Raw genomic sequence first — 20,065 nt, 5'->3', positions numbered from 1 at the left:
TGGGAAGGCACTCTAAATGGCTTTAGTTGGGCACAGGCCCTTTATTCCACAATACAACTCTTCTGAAGCACTTCATAATAGAATTTCCTCAATATCATTCATCCAATTTGTTCCCTATGATGTAAGCTAAATTTATGAGCAAAGAAGTTCAGTAACAGCAAAAAGTATTGAAGAAGAGCCTCAAAGCTGCTATTCTCTGTACCTACTTAACAGGAACTTGAAAAATAGCAAAAGAGGTCAGCTGCTTAGGTGATGCCTCAGGAACTAACTCCATGACAAATGATTTTTGCTTGGTTAAGCACCAGTAGAGAACATGAATTTTCACTGTCTTACTACTATTTGTCTTTGTAATTCTACTGACTAGAGTTGAGCTTTCTTTTATTTAATTAAATTTTTATCAACTTAATATTTTTTAATTTGGGCTAGATTTCTTTTGTTGTGGTTATTGCTGTTATTGCTCAGCAATGCACAGTATTTATTTTTTATTTTTACTTTTTGACCCTTTTTACCGATTTCTCTCACCTCCATCCCACACCTCTGGCAACTACCTCTCTGTTCTCTGTATCTATGAGCTTGTTTTAATGTTTTATTTTTAGATTATACATATACAAAAGATCATATGGATTTGTCTTTCTCTATAAGACTTATTTCACTTAGCATAGTGCCCTCAAGGTCCATCCACATTGTCACAAATGGCAAGATTTCATTGTTTTTTATGACTGAACTAGAGGCCCGGTGCATGAAATTCATGCACTCGGGCAGGTGGTGGTGGTGGGGGTGGGGTCCCTCAGCCCAGCCTGAACCCTCTCACAGACTGGGAGCCCTCAGGGGTTGTCCAACTGTTAGCTTAGGCCCATGGAGAGCGGGCCTAAGCTCTCAAATGGACATCCTTAGAGCTGCCTTGGAGGCAGGAGAGGCTCCTGCCACTGCCTCTGCACTCACCAACTGTGAGCTCAGCTTCTGGCTAAGTGGCGCTCCCCTTGTGGGAGTACACTGACTACCAGGGGGCAGCTCCTGCATTGAGCATTTGCCCCCTGGTGGTCAGTGCACATTATAGCCACTAGTCATTTCACTGTTCAGTTGATCTGCATATTAGCCTTTTATTATATAGGACTAGAGGCCCATTGCACAAATGTTTGTGCAATAGGCCTTCCTTCTCCTGGCTGCTGGCACCGGTTTTCCTTCGGCACCTGGGACCCGGGCTGCAGTGGAGCCAAGCCTTCAGCCTTCAGCCTTCAGTCTTGGCTCTGGCCACAACAGAGCCTTCAGTTTTCAGTCTTCAGTCTTTGTTCTGTGCCTGTGTATGTAAATTAACCTGCCATTTTATTGGGTTAATTTGCATGCTCACTCCTGATTGGCTGGTGGGCATCGCAGATGTATGATCAATTTGCATCTTTCTCTTTTATTAGTGTAGATAACACATATATCACAATTTCTTTATCTATTCAACTGTCAATGGATACTTAGGTGGTTTCTATATCTTTTTTTTTTTTAATATATTTTATTGATTTTTTACAGAGAGGAAGGGAGAGAGATAGAGAGCTAGAAACATCGATGAGAGAGAAACATCGACCAGCTGCCTCTTGCACATCTCCTACCGGGGATGTGCCCGCAACCACCGTACATGCCCCTGACCGGAATCGAACTTGAGACCTTTCAGTCCGCAGACCGACGCTCTACCACTGAGCCAAACCGGTTTTGGCATATATCTTAGATATTATAAATGCTACAGTGAGCATAGAGGTGCATATATCTCTTTACGACAATATTTTTATTTTCTTTTGATAAATACTTAGAAGTGGAATTGCCGGATCATATTGTAGTCCTATTCTTAATTTCTTTGAGGAACCTCCATAGTCACTGCACCAATTTACATTCCCATCAACAGTGCACATGGGTTCCCTCTTCTCCACATCCTTGCCAACACTTGTTATTTATTGTGTGTGTGTATATATATATATATATATATATATATATATATATATAATTATTGATTTCAGAGAGGAACGGAGAGGGAGAGAGAGATAGAAACACCAATGATGAGAGAGAATCATTGATCAGCTGCCTCCAACACACCCCACACTAGGGATTGAGCCCTCAATTTGGGCATGTGCCCTGACCTGGAATCTTTGTTGTGAGTTTTTAATCATAAATCAATATTGAATTTTGTCAAATGCATTTTCTGCATATATTTAGATGATCATATGGGTTTTTTCTACTTGAATTTTGTTTTAATGCTGAAAGTATTACATCTGTCCTCCTTTTTCTCCATTGACCCCATCTAGTCTACCCCTGTCCTCCATGTTCATATGGTTTTTATTCTTCATTTTATTAATGTGGTATATCATGCTGATTGACTTGCAGATATTGAACCACCCTTGCAATCCTGGAGTAAATCCCACTTGATCATAGTGTATGATCTTCTTAATGTATTGTTGTATTTGGTTTACTAATATTTTCTTAAGTATTTTTACATCTATGTTCATCAGGGATATTGTCCTATAAGTTTCTTTTCATGCAGCATCCTTGTCTGGTTTTTGTAACCAGGTAATACTAGCCTCAGACCAGAGCTGCCAGCACAACGCTTGCCATAGAATACATGCTTAAGATATATTCAGCAATCAACTTTCCCATTTTGAGTGTGTACTATTTTAATTACAGAACATGATGTTAGTTATGCAGAACCAAACTGGAACTTAGTCTATAAATCAATAGATGCTCATAGCCATTTGGATGACAAAAACTGGCTGTTGGGATTTATTAAACTTTGCTAGGGTTTCTTCATTTAGCTGTATACTTCTCTCCTCACCTTGGTATCCAAAGTCCCCAAATCCTGGTCACAAACTACAAATTGGATTTAACCCTAGCCACAGATGGAGTTCTTGTTTTACAGACTTGCACTTTGCCCAAGCACACAGATACTAACCAGTATAAGGTATTGCTTTTGCAAAAAATTAGAGAAGTAGCAATTTTGAAGCATAACCAAACTACCTTTATTCGCATTCTTGGCATTTAATACTATATCAGTCACACTGCACACTGAATCCTTCCACAGGGTACCTTTCAGCCATTCCCAAATGGACTCCAAATGTCCCCTAAATGCTTATTCCATTTATATGTTTCTTCCAACTTTTTCCAAACTACATGCATTCTCAGATTCTCTTATCAGAGGTTCACTCATACTAGTAGATATACTTCATTTGACACACTACTAATGTCCATGAAAAATATGACAATGGAATTCAGATAATCAGCAATATTTCAAATAGACTTCACTATTTATAATACTAATGAGATAAGTCCTAAGAGGAATCCTCCAAGAAGGTGAAGAACTGCTTCTCTGCCTCACCACTATCCCGAGCCCACAGAGTTGCCCCTTTTTCCGACATCCTGCCAGATTGCTTCTGATCCTTTGGTCTCTCCCAGAGTCATGCAGGTCCCCATTTCTCCTGTTGGTCTTTGAGAACAGTTCTATTTCCTCTGCACATCCTCTATGACGTCTCCCAGGAGCCTCCATCCTTCCTCTCCTCTAGAGTCTATAAATACTCTGGTTCCCCAGGGGAGGCATGCAAATTCCTTCCTCAAGCAGCAAGGCCCTTGAGCTAGGACAACCACACCCAAATGAACAGGTTTATCTCCAAAGGCCAGTGGGCTATTGCACTATTCTTCCTCTTGCTTTGCTGTCTAAACTTATCTGGGCTTACATCAGGTGGGAAATTAAACAATCTCAAATCTGGCACCTTTGTGTGCTGAGCCAGAGCAGACTGTTGAAAACTAGGTATTGAGTCTATGACCAGTTTGGTTATGGGTTTAGAACTCTAAGATAATGAAGTTAAAATCAGAAGGATAATCTGGGGCAGCTTTGTTCCATCTCAAATCCAAGTTTGTACCCCTAAAGTGATCAGAAATTGGCATCAATCACCACCTGGGTCCTAATCCTGGCCACAGACTGAGATCTTCTAGGCCAGTGTTTTTCAACCTTTTTTGGGCAAAGGCACACTTGTTTCATGAAAAAAATCATGAGGCACACCACCATTAGAAAATGTTAAAAAATTTAACTCTGTGCCTATATTGACTATATATAAAGTAATTCTCTTGAATAGGAATCAAATAAACACAAAGAAAGTATTTTATAATTACTTTATTATGAAATATTAAGTAAACAAAATAGTGAAAAATTATAAAATTCTTGTCTTGTCTGCATCTACGGCACACCAGGCAACATCTCGCGGCACACTAGTGTGCCGCGGAACAGCGGTTGAAAAACGCTGTTCTAGGCTTCTCACTTCATCGTTCATACATTTTCTGAACACAAAGAATGAGTTCAATAATATACTAATTTGAAAAAAGGCTGCCAAAACCGGTTTGGCTCAGTGGAGAGAGCATCGGCCTGCAGACTGAAAGGTCCCAGGTTCGATTCCGGTCAAGGGCATGTACCTTGGTTGCGGGCACATCCCCTATAAAGGGGTGTACAAGAGGCAGCTGATCGATGATTCTCATCAATGTTTCTAACTCTCTAGCCCTCTCTTCCTCTCTGTAAAAAAGCAATAAAATATATTTTTTAAAAGAAAAAAGGTAACACTTTTGAAAAAAGAAAGAAAAAGAAAAGTAGTATTTATATAGTAGGATCCCATATATTAGTTTCTGTGGCTGCTGTAAAAAATTATCACAAACTTAGCGGCTTAAAACAACAGAAATTTACTCCCTGACAGTTTTGGAGGGCAGAAGTCTGAAATAAAGAAGGTGCAATTCTTCCTTGCCCCTTTCAGCTTCTAATAGCTCCATGCATTCCTTGGCGTGGGGCCACATCATCTGCACGTGGCCTTCTCTTTTGTCTGTGTGATCTCCCTCTACCTCTCTCTTCTAAGGACATGTGTCACTTGATTTAAACCTACTCAAATAATCCAAGATGACCTCATCTTGAGATTCTTAACTTAGTTACATATGTAAAACCTTTTTCCAAATAAGTTTACATTCACAGATTCCAGGGGTTAAGACATGGACATACCTTTTTTTTTTTTTTTTTTTTTTGGTGGGCCACCATTCAACCCACTATACCCCACTACCTCCATTCACATCCCTGCCATGCTGAAATAGAAAGAGCATGAATTTTCTGTCAATTTTACTTCAAAATATCTCTCAAATCTATACAGTGTCTATGTTTCTGCTGTCTCATCCTCATTCAAACTCCATCATTCTCCATAACAACCAGTTTGGTCATGCTGGAAAGCCTTCTGTGGCTCCCCATGGTTCTGGGGATCAAGACTTAACTATTGGCCACAGTCTGCAAGGCCCTGCATGATTTAGCTCCCACCCACCTTGCCAAACTCCTGTTTTGCCTTGTCCCCTCTTTTTATCTTGCAAAGCTATGTCCCTTATTGTCTTAATGCCTTCCTAATACTTTTCCCTCCTTTTGAAGAGCTATCCTCCCCACCCCATCTTCTCCTGACTAATGTCCATCCATCAACATCTCAGCTATAAGTTCTAATAACTGTTCACCAAGAGATACTTTCCCTGACACCCATTCTCCTGTAATAGCATCTTTCAAAGTTTGCAATTAGGTTTGTGTTGAATTAATGTCTCCACCCATCCACCTAGCCCCCAACTAGACAGAGCTCCACAAAGGCAAGGGCTGTGATTATCTGGTTTCATTACATGGTTTCAGCATCTAACCAGTGTCTGCCACATAATAGGTGTTCAATCATTATTTGAATAAATATATAATTAATTAATCTATACATCTATATTCTAATCCTTCACGTTCCTCTCCTAATATAAGAAGCAGGGTTGGATAAAAATAAAAATGAGATGATGGAGAGGAAGGGACTTTATAAACCATGAGATTTCTTACTAATTTAAGGAATTATTATGATATTGGTTAATGTAACCAGCCTTTAGGGGGACAGGGAGGTGCACTACATAGGGCATAGGGGCAGCAGGAGAAATGAGGGTGGAAGTGAGAAAGGATATTTGAGGTCTACATTCCTCTGAATAAGAAGAGTTTCTGTGGCTCTGTTGTGTAGGATAAAATTACAAGAACACACTCAATTCCCCTGCTTTAAACTTGAAGCTCATAACTTATCACCTTCTGAGATCAAAAGAAAATACCAGGTATAAATATTGCCTGAAGTCACTCTTGGCATTTAAGGTTTTAATTGTCTTCCTTTAAAGCATATGCTCCAGGTGCTGGCTGAGGGTAGGGTGACAGACTCCTGGACTGGGCCCATCTCCACTGGTGCTTCCCATGAGGTGATCTGTCAGCCATGGCACTTGCTTGAGGCGCTGCACAGTTGACAAATGACTTTGAAGAATGCCTCTTGGCTTTTTTTTTCCTCTCTCTCCCTTCCTTACCTTCTTGGCTTTCACTGCTAACAGGTGGGGAGGGTATCACCTCCTTCTTCCTGCCCCTCTAGCACGTCCATCTAAAAGGCATCCCTGGGGGCTTGATATTCCAGGTCTTTAGTTTCTTACATTGATTTCCTCAAACCCCATCAAGTCATAATCTCATTTCCTGCAGGGAAAAGACACTTCCACCTCTTCCTCCATATCCTCTTAACTCCTTGTCTTGGGTCAAGAGACCTAAAAAGGCCATTTCTCATTTCCATCTTGTCTTCCATTGTTTTCTCCCCTGAGATGCCTCACTGGTCTGGAATGTCCATGGCAAGCCAATCCTCTGAATCACAGACTTAAAGAAATTGGAAAGAGCCGAGCTCATTAAGCTGTCATTTCCTCAGTTTCCTCCAGTGACCTGGATATCTTCCCATTGGCTTGATGAAGTCCTTCCGTGCTTCATTATTTCACTGGGCTTTGAGCTATGTCTACACAGTCCCAAAAAGGTAAAGAAAAATGCATGAATCTGAGTAATCCAAGCAAAATACCCGTATTGTCTCAATGATTTGGGCATCCTAGTACAAAACACTATTTTGCTACAAGGTTTCAGGATAGTTACCTCTGATTAAGTGCCAAGAACTGTAGCTGGAAAGGACTTTGCAGCTCATCTGTTCAAAGACCTACTCCTTTTTTGGTTTATATCATTATTGAGTTATAATTGACAATTTGTATGCCATGTAAAATATTGTTACAATTTTCTATGTTATAACATATGCATACCTCCATGAAATCATCACTGCCATCTAGTTTCTATCACTCCCTAAAATTTTCTTCTGGCCCTTTGTAATTCTTTGCTTCACCCCCTCCCTATTCTCCCCAGGAAATCAGTGATTTGCTTTCAGTTACTATATAGTTCTATATAGTTTTCATTTTCTATAATTTTATATAAATGGAATAACACAATATGCATTTTTTGTTAGTTTCTTTCACTCAGAATAATTATTTTGAGAACCATTCATGTTGTATGTACTAATAATGTCATATGTCTAATTTTGGCTATTGTGAAAAATGCTGCTATGAACACTCATGTACAAATTTTGTGTGTGTATATATATATACACAAATTTTATATATATACAAATTTTATATATATATTCAAATTTTGTATATATATATATATATATATATATATATATATATATATATATACACACACATATACACACACATATATCTTCAATTATCGTGGGTATATGCCTGAGTATTTACCTGGGTCATATGATAAGTCTATGTTTAATCTTTTTAAAATTAAAGTATAGTTGGCATACAATATTATATTAGTTTAGGGTGTATAACATAGGAGACTTGACATTTATATACCTTACAATATTTAAGCAGCTGTTCAGCCCCACAAGATAAGTGTGAGGTTCTATTTTTCTTCGTCTCACCATTTTTAAAAAAAATATATTTTATTGATTTTTTACAGATAGGAAGAGAGAGGGATAGAGAGAAACATCGATGAGAGAGAATCATTGATCAGCTGCCTCTTGCACACCCCCTACCAGGGATGTGCCCGCAACCAAGGTACATGCCCTTGACCGGAATCGAACCCGGGACCTTTCAGTCCACAGGCCCATGCTCTATCCACTGAGCCAAACCGGTTTCAGCCATCTCACCATTTTATTACTCATCTTTTTTTTTTTTTTTAAATTTTAGCCATCCTAGTAATGTGAAATGGTATCTCATTGTGGTTTTCATTTGTATTTCCCTAATGATCACAAATATTGAGCATCTTTTAATGGTTTTATAAATCTTCTTTGGATAAATATCTATTCAATTTCTTTGCCTACTTTTAAAATTGAGATATAACTCACATAACATAAAATACACCATTTTAAAGTATACACCTCAGACCCTAGCCAGTTTTGCCCAGTGGATAGAGCGTCAGTCTGCAGACTGAGAGACCTGGATTCAATTCTGGTCAATGGCACATGCTGGGCTCAATCCCCAGTAGGGGTGTGCAGGAGGCAGCTGATCAATGATTCTCTGTCATCATTGATGTTTCTATCTCTCTCTCTTCCTTTCTGAAATCAATAAAAATATATATATTTAAAAAGTATACAACTCAGTGGTTGTTAGTATATTCACTAAATTGTGCAACCATCATCACCACTAATTCCCGAATATTTTCATCACCCCAAAACAAACTCCATGTCTATAAGCAATCAGTTCCAATTCACACCCCCCAGCAACCATTAATCTACTTTACAGCTACATGAATTTGCCTCCTAATACATTTCATATAAATGGAATCATATAATATGTGACCTTTTGTGAATAGCTTCTTTCATTTAGCATAATGTTTTCAAGGTTCATCCATGTTGTAGCTTGTTTTGGGATCTTGTTTCTTTTTGTAGCTGAATAATGTTCCAGTGTATGGATATACCACAGTTCTTTATTCACCAGCTGATGGACATTTTAGTTGTTACCATTTTAACTATTATGAATAATGATGCTATTAATGTTTGTGTATAAGTTTTTCTGTGAATGTTTTCAGTTCTCTTAGATATAAAGGGGAACTGTTGGATCATAGGGTAAATTAATTTTTCAAGGTATTGCCCAAGAGTTTTCCAGAGCAGCTACACCATTTTACATTCCTACTAGCAATGTATGAGAATTCCAACTTCTGTACATTTTTCCCATCCATTTATTTTCCATTTTTGTTTTTATTATAACCATCCTAGTGGGTGTGAAGTAGTATCTCATTATGATTTTGGTTTGCATTTCCCTAATGACTAATGACTTCTAATGTGCTCTGATCTTTATTATTTCCTTTCTTCTACTTACTTTGGTTTAATTTGTTTATCTTTCTCTAGTTCTATGATGGAAGCAGAAAATCATTGAGACCTTTATTCATTTCCAATATAGGCATTATAGTGCAATCCAAAAATTCTGACATGTTGTGTTTTCATTTGTACTCATTTCAAATACTTTCTAACATTCTCTTTAATTTCTTTTTTGACCCATGGATTATTTAAAAGTATGTTATTTAGTTTTGAAATATTTGAAAAATTTCCATAAATCTGTTATTGGTTTCTAATTTAAATTTATTGTAATTAGAAATATACTTTGTATAACTTGGATTATTTTTTATTTTTAATCCTCACCCAAGGATATGCTTCTTGATTTTAGAGAGAGGAGAAAAAAAAACATTGATGTGAGAGAGAAACATTGATTGGTTGCCTGATCAGGGATAGAACCCACAACCTAAGTATGTGCCGAGACTAGTATGCTCCAACCAACTAAGCCATTCTGCTGGGGCTAACTTGGATTCTTTTAAATTTTTTGAAATTTGTTTTATGGTCTAGAATAGGGCCTATCTGTCTTGGTAAATGTGCTGTATGCCTTTAAAAAGAATATGTATTCTCTGATGTGGCGTGGAGTGTTTATAAATGTCATCTAGATCGAGTTGGTTGATAGTGTTATTCATATCTTCTATATCATTGCTGAATTTCTGTCTACTATTCTATCAATTATTGATAAATGAGTTGAAATATCCAACTACAATTGTGGACTCTTCTGTTTCTACTTATAGTTCTGTCAGCTTTTGCTTCACATATTTTGAAGCTCTATTACTAGGTGCATAAATACTTAGAATTGTTGTCCTCTTGATGAATTGACCCTTTATCACTATGAAATTACCTTCTTTAACTTTGGTAATAATTTTGGCTTTAAAATCTACTTTGTCTCATGTTAATATAGTCATTCCACATTTCTTTCAATTAGTGTTAGTACGGTATACCTTTCCCCATAATTGTACTTTTAAAATCTGTTTTTATCAATAACTTTGTAGTAAAATGCTTTACATATGGGAAGCAAGTAATTGGTTCTTGATTTTATATCCTATTTGACAACCTCTGCCTTTTATTCATGTATTTAAACCATTCACATTTCATTTGATTATTGATATAGCTAGGTTTAATTCTATCATTTGGTTATTTGTTTTCTATTTGGTTCATCTATTCTAGTTCCTTTATTTCTGTCTTCTTTGGGACTAATGTATTATTTTTATGATTTTATCTCACTTATTTGTTACCTTACTGATTACTTTTAGTTTTGAACATCTTTAACTCACCTAAGTTGATCTTCAAGTGATATATACCACACCACACACAGTATAAAGAATTTACAATTATGTAGGCCCTTTCCTCCCCTTCTAACCATTGTGTTATTGCTGTCATACATTTTCCATTTACATGTACAATAAACCCCACACTACATTATTATTGTTGCTTAAACAGTGTACTATCAAAGATATTTAAATAATTTTTAAATCTTATATATTTATACATGTAGTTACTATTTCTGGTGCTCTTCCTTCCTTTGTGTAGATCCATATTTTAGCCTGTTATCATCTTCCTTCCATTTCTTGTAGTACGTGTCTGCTGGTGATGAATTATTTCAGCTTTTGTATGACTGGAATGTCTTTTTTTGTTCTTCCTTTTTGAAAGAAAAATTTGCCTGATATACAATCACTGGTTGAAAGTCTTTTTGTCAGTTCTTTAAAATTTTTGTTTCAAAATCTTCTCACTTGCATTATTTACAATTAGAAATCTTATCTTTGTTGTGTTTTTTTGTACATAAAATGTCTCTTTCCTATCGTTGCTGTTAAGATATTCTCTTTATCACTGAGTTTGAGCCATTTGATTATGATTTGTCTTTGTGTCATTTTCTTCATGTTGTCTGCACTTGGAGTAGTTGGATTTTGCCAAGTTCCTTGGATCTCTAGGTTTATAATTTTCATCAAATTTGGAAAATGTTTGGCCATATTTCTTCAATCATTTTCTCTCCTCCCTCCTTCTCTTTTTCTTCTTCAGAAATTCTAATTATATTTCTATTAAGCCACTTGAATTTTTCCTACAGATCACTGAAGCTATATATATATATATATATATATATATATATATATATATATATATATATATTCACTTTCTTTTCTAGGTTTTTTATATTGACTTGTTTCTATTGCTATGATTCAAGTTCACGAGTCTTCTGCATTGTCTAGTCAGCCATTAATCTCATCCAATGTATTTTTACCTCACATGTTATAGTTTTCAACTATGTAAGTTTGATTGAGGTATTTAAAAAATATCTTCTATGTCTCTACTTAAATTTTTGAACATATGGAATGCAGTTATAAAAACAACCTTAATATTCTTATTTGTTAATTTTAATATCTTTATTAGTTCTGGTTTGATTTCAATTAATTGATTTATCTCCTCCTTATGGGCCATAATTTCCAGCTCTGTCCATGCCAGGTAACTTTTTATTGGATGCCAGGCTCTGAATCCTACCTTGTTGGGTTATTTAATATGCCTGTTTTCTATATTCAGTGGTTCTCAACCAGAGGCTATTTTGTTTGTCCAGAAACACTCTTGTTATAATTGAAGAATGCTATTGGCATCCACTGAGTAGAGGCCAGGTATGAGGGTAAACATCCTACAATGTACTGGACAGCTCCCACAACAAAGAATTACCCAGCTCCAAATGTAGTTGTTCTGAGGTTGAGAAACTCTGCTATAAATATTCTTGAACTTTGTTCTGGGATTCTGTTAAGTTTCTTGGAAATTGCTATATCCCTTTGGGTTTTGCTATTAAGCTTTGTTAGATGAGACCAGAACAGTGCTCAGTCTAGAGATAATGTTCCCCAATACCAAAGCAAGACCCTTCTGTGTACTCTACCCAATGCCCCAATTTTAGCCTGCTGGAAATTGGTACTATCCCCAGCCCTGTGTTAGTTCAGAGCACTATTCCCTCTAATCATTTGGTATGGTTCTTTCCCTAGCATCAAATGGTTTTCTCATGCTTGTGGACCTACACAGAGTTTATGCCATCCCTGCTTCACCCCCAGCACACAGCCTACCTTTGCAGGATGTCCTAGAGATAACTCACACTCACTATTTCAATTCTCACCCTCACCTCGGACCTACTCCTTCCTTCTGTATCTCAGTGCCAGTCCCCAAAGCTAGAAATCCGGGAGTCACCCTTCGCTCCTGCTTCCTCATCACCCTGCTGTTCAATCAGCCAATTTGTTCTCACCAATGTCTCCTGCATTCTGTCTATACTTTCCATTCCCACAGCCCCTGCCCTATCTTGGGCCATCCTCTTCTCTTGTTTGAACACTTCATAAGACGGCTCCAACATGCAGCTCTAGCAGCTCCTTCCACTGTTCCTATACATCTTCACCTCCAGTGTCACAGAAGTTTTCACTGATTATTACGCAGACCGGCCTTTCACAAGACTGTACTTTTGCAAATGCTATTCTCTTTCCCTGAAATATAGTTCCTCCACTTTGCCTGGCAAATTACTCATGCTTCAAGAGCCAGCTTACAAGTCACCTCTTCTGTCAAGCCCTCCTTGGTTTCTTGAGTCATCTATTCATTCCTGACCCTTCATTCTTCTACTGCGTTCGGTCACACTTTAGCAATACTATTCATATCTCTCTTTTTTAAAATATATTTTATTGATTTTTTTGCAGAGAGGAAAAGAGAGAGATACAGAGTAGAGAGTTAGAAACATCCATGAGAGAGAGTCATCGAGCAGCTGCCTCTTGCACGCCCCCTACTGGGGATGTGCCTGAAACCAAGGTACATGCCCTTGACCAGAATCAAACCTGGGACCTTTCAGTCTGCAGGCCGACGCTCTATCCACTGAGCCAAACCTGTTTCAGCTATTCATATCTCTTAACACTGCTGTCTATCTCTCCTACTACTATAGCTGCTAGGGATCTAGCAATCCCTGTAGGTTCTTGCTATGGACTAAAATGTGTCCCTCCCCCAAACGCACATGTTGAAGCCTTAATGTTGCTATATCTGGAGATAGGGTCTTTAAGAGGTAGTTAAGATTAAATGAGGTCATAGGGGAGGGCCCTAATCCCATAAGATTGTGACCTCATAAGAAGAGGAAGAAATATCTCTCTCTTTCTCTCTGCCATGTGAAGACACAGAGAGAAAGGGGCTGAGTGCAAGCCAGGAAGAGACTCCCATCAGAACACTGACACCCTGATCTCAGACCTCTAGCTTCCAGGACTGTGAGAAATAAATTTCTGTTGTTTAATACTCAGTCTATGGCATTTTGTTATGACAGCCTGAACAGGCTACTACAGCACTTAATACATTATGAATGCTTTTTTTTTTTATAGCCTCACCCGAGGAATATTTCCATTGATTTTTAGATAGATTGGAAGAGAGAGAAAAAGACAGAGAGAAATATCGATGTGAAAGAAACACATCGATTGGTTACCTCCTGCAGAAGCCCCCAAGGACCAGGGCTCCTGGCAGAGGAGGGGGGAGGAGCCTGCAACCAAGATACCTGCCCTTGACTGGAATGGAACCAGGGACTCTTCAGTCCGCAGGCGCAGGCGGAAGCTCTATGCACTGACCCAAACCAGCTAGGGCTGATAAGTGCATTTTTTAATGAATGAGAAAGAAACAGGAGACGGGGAGATGGAATAAATGGGGAGAGAAGCTGCAGTCAGAAAGCAGAAGGCAATAAGAGAAGAATTAAGAAAAACAAACCAACAGGAGGAAGAAAGCATGGGATGGGAATGAGCTCAGAAGGGAGCCAGTTTTTCAGTGCAGATCATGCCCATGCCAAGGGAACTACTGCCAAGATGGAGAAGGGTGGGTACAGACCCAAAGGCCAGTTCTGAGCATCTAGGCACAATATTTTATATTCTGTATGTTTTCAGGCAAGGACCCAATGCTTGGGTCCCTTAAAAAGGAGGCACCTTAGCTCTTTGGCTGGGCAACAGCTGGGTGCCCTCGCTTCTCTGGTCAAAAAAGGCCGCTGTCCACACCCAGCTGCGGGAGAGACTAGGAGAGTGTTTACCCAATGGCCCCAGTGTCCTCAAAGGACTCCGCTCTCAGTTACACAGCAAACAGCTGGCAGCACCGTTGTGGCCGAGTCCTAGGCACTGCGACCCAGAGCCTCCAGTGATATTTAAACCGGGACTGTGAGAATGAGTCCTCCACCCTCATCTTCCTCCAGTGAGCTTGGAGGTGCTCGTTTATGAACTGGGACCTGACAGGATCTGACAGGTGGCTTTTTAAAAACTCTCCTTCTGACAGGACTCCTCAAAAAAAAAAAAAAAAAAAAAAAAAAAGTTTTCTGTCGCCTAGGACTTGCGCAAATTGGTTTCAGACTCTGCCACCCGCTGCAGCAGACAGCGGACTTTCCAGGAGGAAGACGCTTCCTGGCGGGAAACGTGGACTGACAGGGGACCAGGCAGCAGTGTCTGCCCAGCCCTGGAAGCCAACAGGCTCCATCCTCTGTTGCCCTGGGGCCTGCAACTGCTTCTCTGCGCTTTGGAATCCGCCCTCTACACCGCAGCCCCAACCAGGGGCCTTTGTCTCCCCTAACTGAGTGCTCCCTGCAAAGCAGCACTCCCTTGCGAGGAGGGAGGTCCTGGCTCCACCCACTGGGCAAAGTCTTTAAGATCAGGGCTCTGAGCCAAAATAGGGCGGACATTTAGAAACCAAACCAATAATAGAATTGGAATACATTTGATCACTTGGGGGCGGGCGGGGGGGTGGGGTGGGGGAGGTACTTGGAGAGCTGGTTGAGAGAGCTGCAGGGACGGCTTTGAGAGTGTTCCCGGAGCAATCATCAGTACTTGCAATGCTAGCAATCATTGCTAGGCCCAGCCCTGCAGTTAGTTGGACATGACAGAGCCATGAGGGCTGGTTCTTTATTCTATTGTTACCACTCGGTCAGAAAGGGCTCCTAGCAAACATTCTGCTAGCCCCAGCTTTCCCAATGAAATGGAGACCTTTGCTCGGCTGTCACTATTCAACATGGGGTTTTTGTCCAGGCTAAGGCCTTATTTACCATATTTGCACTAGGACGTCAAACCACCAGCCTGGCAAAAAGCTGAGCCGGCGTTTAGGTGGGGACTCATGGAGAAGTAGAGATGTTCCCACCCAAGTGGCCACACACTATAGGAGCAGCCCCCCTCCACACTCTCCTGCCTGGCTCCTTGGCAGTACTTTTCAAACACTATCACTTGGACAAATTACCTGGAGTCCTTATTAAAATGCAGGTTCTGATTTAGAACTGGGTGAGGTCTGAGAGTCTGCACTCTGTTATGCCCAGACTTCATGATCCCCAAGGACCACCAGGGAGCCGAGTCCGATGCAATAAACAAAAGAGCCTTCACCATGCTAGCATGTGCTCCTCCCACCCACGCCGGCAGCATGGCGGAAGAGAGCGAATTTCTCCCAGTCCAGGGGTTTTGAGGGCGAGGGATAACTCCGCCCTGCGGGGCGAGTTGGGAGCTCATCCTCGCCCCGCCCTGCCCTCTCACTCCTCACAAGCTCCCAGGAGATGTAGCTGCTGCCCTGGACCATACCTAGAGACGCAAGCCATAGAACAATACTCTTAACTGCAGCAGCAAGTTAAAATCACCTGTGGAGCTTCAAACACTTGAATTTCACTAAAAGAGTAAATCTTAAGTGTTCTCACCAGGAAAATAAAAGGTAACCATGTGAAGTGATGGACACATTAACACCAATCATTTTGCAATGTATACGTATGATAAATGCACACCTTTAAAAATCATTATGGTTGTAGGCTTGATCCCCAGTGTGGGGCATGCAGGAGGCAGCTGATTGATGAATTCTCTCATCATTGATGTTTCTGTCTCTCTCCCTCTCACTTTCTCTCTGCAATCAATAATAAAAAATAAAAAAAAACTTAAAGAAAACATTATGTTGTACAATGAAATATATACAATTTTTATTTATCAATCAATAAAGCTGGGGGGAAAAACTAAGCCAGGCTCCACCCCAGATAGTCTAATTTAATTCTTCTGGGATGTGGCCAGACTTTTTTTTTTTAATTAAGCTTTTCAGGTGATTATAATGGGTAGCCAGGATTGAGAGCCACTAGTCTAAGCAGCTGTGAAGAGGGACTTAGGCTGTAGCCAGGGACATTGATTCCATACTGAACCCACTTAGGTGGCACCAACCTTGACTTCCAAATGGCACAGTACATCTAGAAAAGGAAATGTGGTGGTATCTGCATCATCAATCTGAAGCGCACCTGGAAGAAGCTCCTGCTGGCAGTTCATGCCATTGTTGCCACCGAAAACCCCGCTGATGTCAGTGTCATATCGTCCAGAAATGCTGACCAGCGTGCTAAAGTCTACTGCTGCCACTGAAACCACTCCTATTGCCGCTTCACTCCTGGAACCTTCACCAACCAGATCCAGGAAGCCTTCCAGGAGCTGAAACTCCTGGTGATTATTGATCCCAGGGCTGACCACCAGACTCTCACAGAGGCATCTTACATTAACCTGTCCACCATTGCTGTGTAACACAGACTCTTGCACTATGTAGACATTGCCATCCGTTGCGACAACAAGGTGGCTCACTCAGTGAGTCTGATGTGGTGGATGCTGACTCAAGACGAACTGTGCACATGTGGCACCATCTCCTATCAATATCCATGGGAAGTCACGCCTGATCTATACTTCTACAGAGATCCTGAAGAGATTGAGAAGGAAGAGCAGGCCACTGCTGAAAAGGCTGTGACCAAGGAGGAATCTCAGGGTGAATGGACCGCTCCTGCTCCTGAGTTCACTGCTGCGCAACCTGAGGCCGCAGACTGGTCTGAAGGCATGCAGGTGCCCTCTGTGCCCATTCAGCAGTTTCCTACTGAAGACAAGTACTCAGCCTGCCACTGAAGAGTGGTCTGCAGCCCCACTGAATGGGTAAAAACAACCACTAAGTGGCCCTAATCTGTTCTTCCACAAACTCTTACCAGAATGGAAATAAGATTGATGGGAAATAGTTTCTTTAAAATATATATATATATAGTGGAGAGTCTTACTAGTAGAACTATCATAATTTCAAAATAATGATGGGCATATTGATATTTTAAGATTTCTGTTTCATTCTAATGTGATTATATATATATATATATATATATATATATATATATATATATATATGGTTTCTGTTGGTGGCCAAGTCACAGATCCATGATGGATTGTTGCCTGCATTCATGATGGAAGGAAATGCTAAAATACAGTTAAAAGAGAGAAGACATAAAGAAGCAATTTTCTGAACCCTAGTTCATGAACCCTCAGAATTTTAGCCACAGACCCCTTAGGAGACCAGGGGTGCTGGTTAAGGATCCACATAGCCTTCTTGGTGCTACTTTGTGCGAATCACCCTTGGTTCAATAGCCCTCATTAGGGGTCTCTTTTTGGGGGGAGGGCGGGTATAGGGCTGGAGATTTATTTTTTAGAAACAGCCTGTGGTGCTGCCTTCCCTCCTGTGCACTCTTAGAGCTATGTCCTTTGGTTTTCTCTTATGGCAGGTAGGGGACTTTGTGCCTCACATAGGGTTTATCTTTCAACAAGTGTTAACTGGGCATCTACCATGTTTCCCCGAAAATAAGACATCCTCCAAAAATAAGACCTACTTACAGGTTTCCTTCTGAGTGAAATATAGGGCATCCCCCTGAAAATAAGGCCCCCCCTAGGCTAAACATGAGAGATATGGTCCACTGATTCTGAAAGAAATGGAGTCACAAGAAATTCACCAGGAAATTCAGGAATTGGATTGTTATGATGATATTCCAGAAGATGATGACATGATTGTCATTGAATAAATGAATAAATTCTTGGTACTGTAAGATTCACAGTTTGTCTGGTTTGTGTTGACAACTATCGTACTACCGTACCGTATACAGGTAATAAATTTCCTTTATTTTCATTTAACAATAAATGTGTACTGTATTCTTCTTCATGGAAAAATAAGACATCCCCTGAAAATAAGACCTAGCGCATCTTTGGGAGCAAAAATTAATATAAGACACTGTCTTATTTTCGGGGAAACAGGGTAGTGAGTGCAGGCCTCTGTGCTATACTCCAGACATGGGAATGGATACACAAAGAAATAGTTATTGGTAATAACAACTACCATTTACCAAACACTTTTTATATACCAGGCACCATGTCAGCACTTCATTCATGTATGCATTTATTCATTCAGTAAATATTTACTGTCTACAAAGTGCCAGGCACTGTTTTAGTGACTGTAGGGATGGCAGTGAATAAGACAGCTAAATTACCTGCTCTAATAAAACTTACCCTCTAGTGGGGAGGACACAGGTACACCAAGGAAATAAGTAAATGATAGAGTCTGCCAGCCTATGGGAAGTGCTATGGAGAAAAACAAAACAGAGAAGGGGGAGAAGGAGTACTCAGAAAGGTGGGTGCAGTGTCAAATGGGGTGACATGGAAGGTCTCACTGAGGAGATGGACAGTTGAGACTAGACCCAAAGGAAGTGAGGGGTGAGCCTTTGCAGGTATTTGGGGAAGAACATTCTAGGCAAAGAGAATATCTTGGTGAAGACCCTGAGGCCTGAACATGGAGGAGGCTGGTAAGGCTGACAGAGAGGAGTGAGAGGAAGAGTAGTAAGAGATGAGGGCAGAGGGCAAGTGGGAGGAGGGTCACCAGAAGGTGCGGGACCATGGAAGCCATTGTAGTAACCTTGGCTTTTATGCAGAGGGAGATGGGAAGCCATAGAGGGTTTGAGCAGAGTCCCTCAACAACACTGTTAGGTGACAGTACCATTATTCTCATTTTTAAATGAGGTAACTACAGCTCAGAAAAGTGAAGTGACTTGGCTAGTGAGTGGAAACTTGGGGACCCCACACCTCTCCTTTCTAGTCTCACACTCAGAGGAGGGCCAGGATGTTTCTTACTACCTTCTGTTCCTTTGTCATTACCCAAGGATCATACACTACCCTGTGTACCCCTCCTTGCTGTATCCACTAACTTCTGCCTCTTTACTTATTGAATACCTATGTGCCAGCTACTGTTTTAGATGCTGATAATAAATTGATGAATAAGAGAAGTCATCTCCTTGCTCTCATGGAACTTTTATTCTAGTGGATAGGGGAAACAGGTATGTATGAAATTTTAGAAAAAGAAAAAGAAAAGAAAGAAAGAAAGAAATGCAGAGAGAAGAGTGGCTACGTTATAGAAGCTGGGTATTGGAGGCCTCTCTGTGGCGGTAACATTTAAAATGAGATGTGGAGGACCTAGCTGGTTTGGCTCAGGGGATAGAACATTGGCCTGCAGACTGAAAGGTTTGATTCTGGTCAAGGGCACATGCCCAGGTTGCAGGCTCAATCCTCAGTAGGGGGCATGCAGGAGGAAGCCAATAAATGACTCTGTCATCATTGATATTTCTGTCTCCCTCTCCCTTCTTCTCTGAAATCAATAAAAATATATTTATAAATAAATAAATAAATTGAGATGTGTGGGAGAACATTCCAGGCAGAGAGAGATATGTGAGTAAAAGCTAAGGTAGAAAAGAGCTTAGCATATTAGAGGAACATAGGGCAGAAGCATAGGTTATGATGCAGGGAAAGGGCAGGAGACCCAGTGGCAGCACAGGAGCCAGTTCAGAGACAGAGCCCTGTGGGTTATGAGCACATAGGAATCCACTGGAGTGTTGGAACCAGGGAAAGGCAATTTTTTGATGATTTAAAAACATGCTGACATATCTCATAGAGCTATTGCAAAGGAGAATGGATTGGTGGAGAAAGAGTGGATGAAGAAAAGTGAACAGATTTAGGATATGTTTGGAGATAAAATCAACCAGACAAGCTGATAGATTAGATGTACAGGGAGAAGGAAAGAAAGAAATGAGATGGCCT

At 40.3% G+C, this 20,065-nt stretch overlaps 1 pseudogene across 1 annotated transcript; it reads left to right on the top strand.

The window, feature by feature from the left end:
• Nucleotides 1–16,342: 16,342 nt before the first annotated feature.
• LOC311614789 (small ribosomal subunit protein uS2-like) lies at nt 16,343–17,105 on the top strand (annotated as a pseudogene). The gene has a single exon. The product of its transcript is annotated as a small ribosomal subunit protein uS2-like (transcript).
• Nucleotides 17,106–20,065: the final 2,960 nt, after the last annotated feature.

Source organism: Pipistrellus hanaki (genome assembly GCF_964339955.1).
Source record: "Pipistrellus hanaki genome assembly, chromosome: X".
NCBI classification, from domain to species: domain Eukaryota; kingdom Metazoa; phylum Chordata; class Mammalia; order Chiroptera; family Vespertilionidae; genus Pipistrellus; species Pipistrellus hanaki.
Note: the sequence above shows the minus strand (reverse complement) of the source record. Positions and strands in the feature narration are given on the sequence as shown.